This window comes from Durio zibethinus, chromosome 15, assembly GCF_047325235.1.
Source record: "Durio zibethinus cultivar Kanyao isolate XHJ-2024 chromosome 15, ASM4732523v1, whole genome shotgun sequence".
Classification (NCBI taxonomy): Eukaryota; Viridiplantae; Streptophyta; class Magnoliopsida; order Malvales; family Malvaceae; genus Durio; species Durio zibethinus.
Genome location: NC_143176.1, coordinates 9702197 through 9709589, shown reverse-complemented (window position 1 = coordinate 9709589; position 7393 = coordinate 9702197). Strand labels below are relative to the sequence as shown.

Genomic DNA, 7393 nt, shown 5'->3' with positions numbered 1-7393 from the left:
TTGGTTCACCAACATCTAAGGAAACATGGGTTAAAAATCGAGTTGATCGACATGAGTTAGGTCATCCATTTCAAAACAAGCGGATCCTAGTACTTTTAAAATACTTTAAACGATGCCATTTCACACCAATAAAAAAGCCAAAGTTTTCTTTTTTTTCTTTAGATTTCTTTTCTCCTTATTTCTTCTTTTCCTTTTCTCTGCTTCTTTATCTAATTAGGGAAGAACGACAATTGAAACTTACCAGTTTCTAGGGAAAAGGTCCAAAATTTAGAAATCATGCCAGAAAGTTGCTAGAAAATTCTAAGTTTGCCGAAATCTTTATTAGATTCTGGAATTTCCCAAAAACAAATTTTAAAAAAATCTAAAAAATTCAAAAAAAACTTCAAATCAACTTTTTGACCTTTTAAAATCCTTAAAAAATCACCAGATCAAGTTTGGATAAGGGCTCTACATTCAGCTAGATCACTTCTAAGAAGGAATTAATTACACATGTGATGTATGAAGAGTTTCAAGATAACATAGACCTTAGCATGATTGGCCTTAGGATTTCAACTCATGATGAACTCTATCCATTCAGCTATGGAAAAGGGGAAGCTTAATTTGCATGATCATGGACTTTTCAAGCACTATCCCATTTGGCCAAGCATGCTTAAGCTTGAAGAAGTCTTATTTGGCTATGACTTTTTAGAAGATGAAGATCAAACTTATTACTTAAAGTTTGAATTTGAAAACAACTTTTATAAATTCTACCCTTTGGTTGAACCCTCTATTATAAATAGGGAGGGTATTTACCCCTTTCCATCAACCCACTATTTACTTCTCTTCTTTTTTTAGTTTTTAGTTTTAGTTCTTTTATTTCTTTAATTGAGTTTTGGCTTAAGTGACAGATTTGTCAATAATCACAAAACTTTTGTTTCTTTAAATTCTTTTATTTCAATTAAAGAAGTATTATTTTTCAAGATTTCTTTTGCATTACTTTTAGATTTCAATTCTTGTTTTTACAATCTTTATTTCGATAAAAACATTATTTTTCATTCAAGATTGATTTAAGCTTTCTTTTATTTTTAACAGGATTCGACCACCATTTTCTTTATTATTCTACAAGTTATTTTCATGCAATCTTTATTCCAAGTTTACAACAAGCAATTGGCATTTTCAAGTTTTTTTTTTATTTTTTTTTTATTTTTCAAGCTTTCAATTCTTGTTTTCTTAAATCTTGTTCTTTTTGGCAATCTTATTTTACTTCCCAAGTGACAGTTGGTGAAATCAAGATCTTTACCTACACATCGTTTTTAATCTTTACATTTCTTCGCAACCAAAAGTCTTTGGTGTCATTGCTGGGGATAATAGTAATGTTCTTAATATCAATAAAATTTTTTATTTTCTTATAATCTAAACCTTTTTATTTATTTATTTACTTTTCTTTGATTTTTTCTTATTTGCATGTGCAGATCCAAAAATGTTGACTTTGCTCTTATTGATCAAGAAATTGAAAGAACCTTTAGAAAAAAGAAGAAAAAAACAATCAGCACCATTTGTGCCAACACTCATGGCTAATGCAAACAATGAAGGGCAAAGAACTTTAAGGGACTATGTAGTTCCTATGTAGATGGTTTTCAACCATCCATTAGAATGTCATGCTAATAACTTTGAAATAAAGCTTTCAATTATACAAATGGTCTCAACTTTTGTGCAATTTGGAGGGTTACCAAGCAATGATCCAAATCTCTATTTTTTAAAACTCTTTTTGAATAATGTAATACATTTTGTTATAATGGTGTTTTTGATGAAGCAATTAGACTAAGATTGCTTTTTTTTTTGTCTCAAAGATAAGGTGAAAAGTTGGTTGTCATCATTACCACCTAGTTTTATCACCACATGGGATGATTTAGTCTAAAACGTTTCCAATAAAATTTTTCCCACCAGCAAAAATAGCAAAGCTTAGGAATGAGATCACCATCTTTTTGCAAGCAAATGGTGAAACACTATATGATAGATTTGAATGATTCAAGGGGCTATTAAGAAAATGCCTACACCATGGATTACCCTAGTGACTTCAAACCTAGATTTTTTACAAAGGTTTCATACTACCTATAAGAATCACTTTAGATTTAGCTGTTGGATGGGCAATTATGAGTAAGGCTCTTGAAGAAATAAATGATCTTATTGAAAAGATGACTGTTAACAATTACCAATGGGGCATAAAAAGAAAGATTAGTAAAAAAGTTTGCTAGTTTATTTGAGGTTGATGCTATTACTTTTTTCAACTTTGAACTGCCTTACCAAAAAGATTAAAGCCTTAGGAAACTAATCCCAAACCAACCATGTGAATGCTATACAAAGCCCCTTTGTCTCTTGTAATATCTGTGAAGGACTCCATTTCATTGAAAGATGCTAGTTTAGAGTAGAACCAGTCTAATACATCTAACCCGCCAAGCCATACACAACCCTTATAGCAATACCTATAACTCTGGATGGTGAAACCACCCGTGTTTTTCTTGGAACCAATCCAACCACCAATAACTAAAACAACAAATACTACCCTAACCCACCAACCTATAACCCACCATAAGAAAAGAAAGTCACTTTTGAAGACATGTTGACCTAAATGATGCAAGCTAATAATGCCAATATTTAGGCCAAGCTACATTAATTAAGAACCTAGAAACAAAATAAGTCAACTCACCTAGCCATAGCCAATTGACTTATAAGTACTTTACTTGGCAACATTGAATCCAACCCTAAAAGATATGACAAAGAGGGATTTAATACTGTTTATTCTTTGAGAGAATTTGTTGGGATGAAGCATTTTGATAAAGAAGATAATGAACATATAGTAGTAAACCTTTCCAGTTTTGTAAGACAACCTAAAATAGATTTTATGAGAAAAAAGGATATATTAAGAGATGATGAACCCCTAAGATTTGGTAGGAAAATTTTATAAGGGTTTGACCCCATGACATTAGAAGCCCTTGAGGATGACATTAGAAAAAATTACCTACAACTCTTAACTAGAAAGTAAAGAGATCCAGAGAGTTTTACTATTCCTTGTAAAGTTAGACACCTAAAATTTGATGATGCTCTTTATGATCTTGGTTCTAGTATAAATTTAATGCCTCTTAATGTTTTTATGTAGCTAGGGTGTGGAGAGCTAAAGCTTACCAAATTCAACATTAAATTTGTTGATTAGTCTACTAAGTTATCACAAGGGATGTTAAAGAATGTATTAGTGAAAGTTAGTAAAATGTTTTTCTTTTAAATTTTGTTTTTTAGACATGGAGGATGATGAAGCTCTATTACTGTTAGGAAGACCTTTCCTATTGACTGCTAAGGCCTTAATAGATGTTTATGAGTCTAGCCTTACCTTTAGATTTAAAAATAAATAGTGATGATTTGTATTTGGAGGTTGTGGTGTACATAGAGATAAAAAAGATGTTAGTGCAGTCAAGATAAAAAAAAACCTTAGGGAGTTTGACTTAATAGCCAAACCTTCTGACCTTATAACTCAAAACCAATTGGTAACCTCTAGCTCCAACAATGTTAATCTTATAAAGAATTCAAGTTTTGTGTATATTATACCTATTAAGAGAGTTAATACTCTTATTAAAACCAAGTCTATTTATGGCATTCTGTAAAGAAAAAAGTAACAAGGTAAACTCCCTCCAAAGGGATAAGATGATTTTTCATGGTTAAGCTTGACCAAAACTGGTGTTGTTTAGAAGCCAACCCAAGTTCTATTTTAATGGTTATGCTTTTTGTTTTCTTAATTTTTTTTTCTAGATCATGTATGTTTTTAATGTTTTCTTTGAGTTTTTATATGAGGAAAGTGAAGCAAAGATGATACCAAAATGTGATTTTGCTTTGAAAAGAATTTAGGGAGTATTTCTTTTTCCTTGGTTGTTTGATATATTGTTCCATTTAAGTGTTAAGGGGGAAGAAAACTTTTGAACGTAAAATGATTTTGAAATCTTAACCCATTTTTGCTTTTAAACAAAATTGACATACTAAATATCATTATGATGCTCACTGAGTTGAAGTTGCATATATTTTTCAAAAATGACTAAAGTATGATATGAGGTTGATTATGGATGTAATGGAACTTGAAAGGAATTTTCAAGCATGCTTTTTTTTGGATATGATTTTTATGCATATATTTCTATTATCTTTATATGAAATGCTATAATTTTTGTGAAAGTTTATGAGATGTGGATTTACATGAGATTTAAGAATATGAATAAGTGTTCTAGAATTCACATACTCAACTCTTGAGGAGAAATTTTAGAATGTATTTGATTCAAGAGATGATCTAGATAGTTCTTTGGACCATTTGAGCCTTTTTCAAGCCACCTTATTTGATGCATCCCTTGTACCTTTATTTTGAGCCTTTTATAGTAATCCTTTTCTTTGTTTATTTTTGCCACATAATAAGTGAATAAGCTTTTTCTTTGAATATTATTATCCTTTATTTTGTTTTACCTAACCTATTGTGCTTATTTATGTGTGGACATGTTTATGATTTTGGAAAAAAATGAGGCGCAAGGAAAGAATGAACAAAAGAAAGAAAATGACAAAAGCAAAAGCAAATCCTAATAAAAGAGAAAAATAGTTGAATTTAAAAAAAAATGCCGTGAATAAAGGAAAAAAAATAAAGTGATGCCTCACAAGTCAAAGCTTCAAAATGAGCTCTCATTTGTTTAAAGTCCTAGAAATTGAAAGAAAGTAAGCTTAAGATTTTTAAGCCTAAAATTTTATTTTTTTCTTTTTTGACCCAAGCCTTATATTACAACCCTAAAAGACCTTTTAATCTTGAGGTAAATATGTAATCTAACATTAGTGGATAAGGATAAGGAAAGTGAACATATGAAGATTGTTCTATCTTTGAATTAAAATGTGATAAAGTATTTTGCATTCTTTTTACTTAAGTTATATGCATAGTTAGAGATTGAGTAGATGTATACGTGTAACAAGCATAAGATATTGGAAGCTTATTTTTAAAGGAATTTCTTATAACTTTATGTTTATTCTTAGCTTTCTGTTATGCAATAGTATATGATAGGAAGTTTATGTAGTTTTTGACTTTATAAGTATGATTATTGATATTTAATTTTGTTGATTTGAGATTTTGCTTTAAAACAAGCAAAAATTTAAGTGTAGGGGTGTGATAGCACCTAATTATATAGTATTTTTACATGTTAAAATTGGTGCTAATTTTTAAATTTTGGATATTTTTGGTGCTTTTCATGTTATTTTCATGATTTTAGGTTTTCAAGCTCATGAATATTATTTTCATGCAAGCCATGCATACAAGCATGGAAGGAGCAATTTTGGCCCAATATTGGAAGGTCATAGCCAAACCACATTGATCCATAAGATAAAGTTTTACTTGCACAATGACACTTTATCATGTTTGGCCAAAAAGACCTAATCCTAGAGTGCTTCCTTTGCTTAACCATGAAGAAATTAAGTTTGCATAAGGTCTTTACATTCAGTTAGATCGCTTTCAAGAGGGAAGCAATTACACATATGATATATGAAAAGTTTCAAGTTATCATGGACTTTAGAATGTTTGGCCTAAGGAGTTCATTTTACAAAAAACTCTATCCATTTAGCTATGCAAAAAGGGGAGTTTAATTTGCAAGATCATGGATTCTTTAAGCACTATCCCATTCGGCCAAGCATGCTCAAGCTTGAAGAAGTCCTATTCGACTATGACTTTTTAGAAGTTGAAGATCAAGCTTATCACTTAAAGTTTGAATCTGAAAACAACTTTTGTAAATCCTACCTCTTGGTCGAAACCTTCATTATAAATATAGAGGTCATTCATCCTTTTTCATCATTCCACTCCTCACTTCTCTTATTTCTTTAGTTCTTAGTTTAGTTCTCTTATTTCTTTAGTTGAGTTATTGGCTTAGGTGACAGATTTGCCAATAACCACAAAGTTTTTTTTTGTTTAAGTTTTTTTATTTCAATAAAAAAATATTATTTTTTAAGGTCTCTTTTGTATTACTTTTAGATTTCAATTCTTGTTTTCACAATCTTATTTCTACAAAAGCATTCCTTTTCTTTCAAGATTGATTCAAGCTTTCTTTTACTTTTTACAATATTCAGCCACTATTTTCTTTATTGTTTTATATGATATTTTCATGCAATCTTTATTCCAAGTTTACTACTAGCAATTGGCATTCTTAAGTTTTCTTTATTTTTCAAGCTTTCAATTCTTGTTTTCTTAGATCTTGTTTTTTTTGGTAATATTCTTTTACTTCCAAAATGATAGTTGGTGAAGTCAAGATATTTGTGTACACATCGCTTTTAATTTTTACTTTTCTTTGTAACCAAACTTTGAGTTCTAATTACTTAGATATAAGATCTTAGGATTTCGCCATTGGCACTTGAAAAGTAACCCAACATTATATTCTATAATCTTTGAGGAGCCAATATTGGAATACTTCTATTTATTTACTTGATATGTGTACTTACATGCTATACAAAAAGTAACAATCAAGGTGATATTTGAAGGTTTCGATGGTCATACCTTTAGGTTTTATAGATTGCATTCATAGAAATTAGGAGACTATGCCCTGAGGTCTTACAAATCATTTCTAATGTTGAAAAATGCTCCTTTGAACAAAGGTTCCGCAACTTAAAAAGTTTAAAAAATCTTTCTTGACCATGACTGATTTTCATGAGATATCTTTTTTTCAAAGATTAGGATCTTATCTAAGAGGCTTCTTCTTAAACGAGAATTTGAAGTTCTTTTACCAAAAAGTTTTCATACTTATATTTTTTATGTTAGATCTTACAATATCTCTATTTCTTAGATTCATGCACTACACATTCCTAAATGCAATGCATGTGATGCAAATTTTAATTAATGTTTTTTCAATTGTGGTACACAGGTTTTCATGGCTCTTTTTTCTTTTTATTCCGAGCTCTTCAAGTCTTGAGCAATAAGAACAAATTGACTTAGTTCATGAATCATCTATTTCATTCAATGTTGGCACCCATATCTTCTTTTTGAAGAAATCTTTATTTCCAAATTCGGTGTCTTTACCAAGCCTTGAACATTTCATCTTTATCTTTATCACTTTAAACTTATCCAAGGTAATGTATGAATCTTTTATGCCATTATTCATTTATCAATCATTATTTCAATTGCAAGATGTAAAATGCAATCACACATTTCTTCTATTGTAAAGTATTCAAGAGAAAAGCCACAAGATGAATCGAGAAAGAGATATGGGTATTAGAAAGACAAACACAAAGAATGAAATAAAATATCTCTTATTTAAAAGGGATGATAGAACAATTCTGGCAACTGAGTAATGTAAAGGAAAAAAAATTACATAGATGGATTATTGGGCCAACAATGCCTAAAATGAATAATCAGATAATC

General features: G+C 29.9%; 1 non-coding gene across 1 annotated transcript; it reads right to left on the bottom strand.

Annotated features, from left to right (window-relative positions):
• Positions 1-1937: 1937 nt before the first annotated feature.
• Positions 1938-2044, bottom strand: LOC149514659 (small nucleolar RNA R71). Its single transcript, XR_016328382.1, has one exon. It is a non-coding gene; the product is annotated as a small nucleolar RNA R71 (small nucleolar RNA).
• Between the last annotated feature and the right edge of the window lie 5349 nt (positions 2045-7393).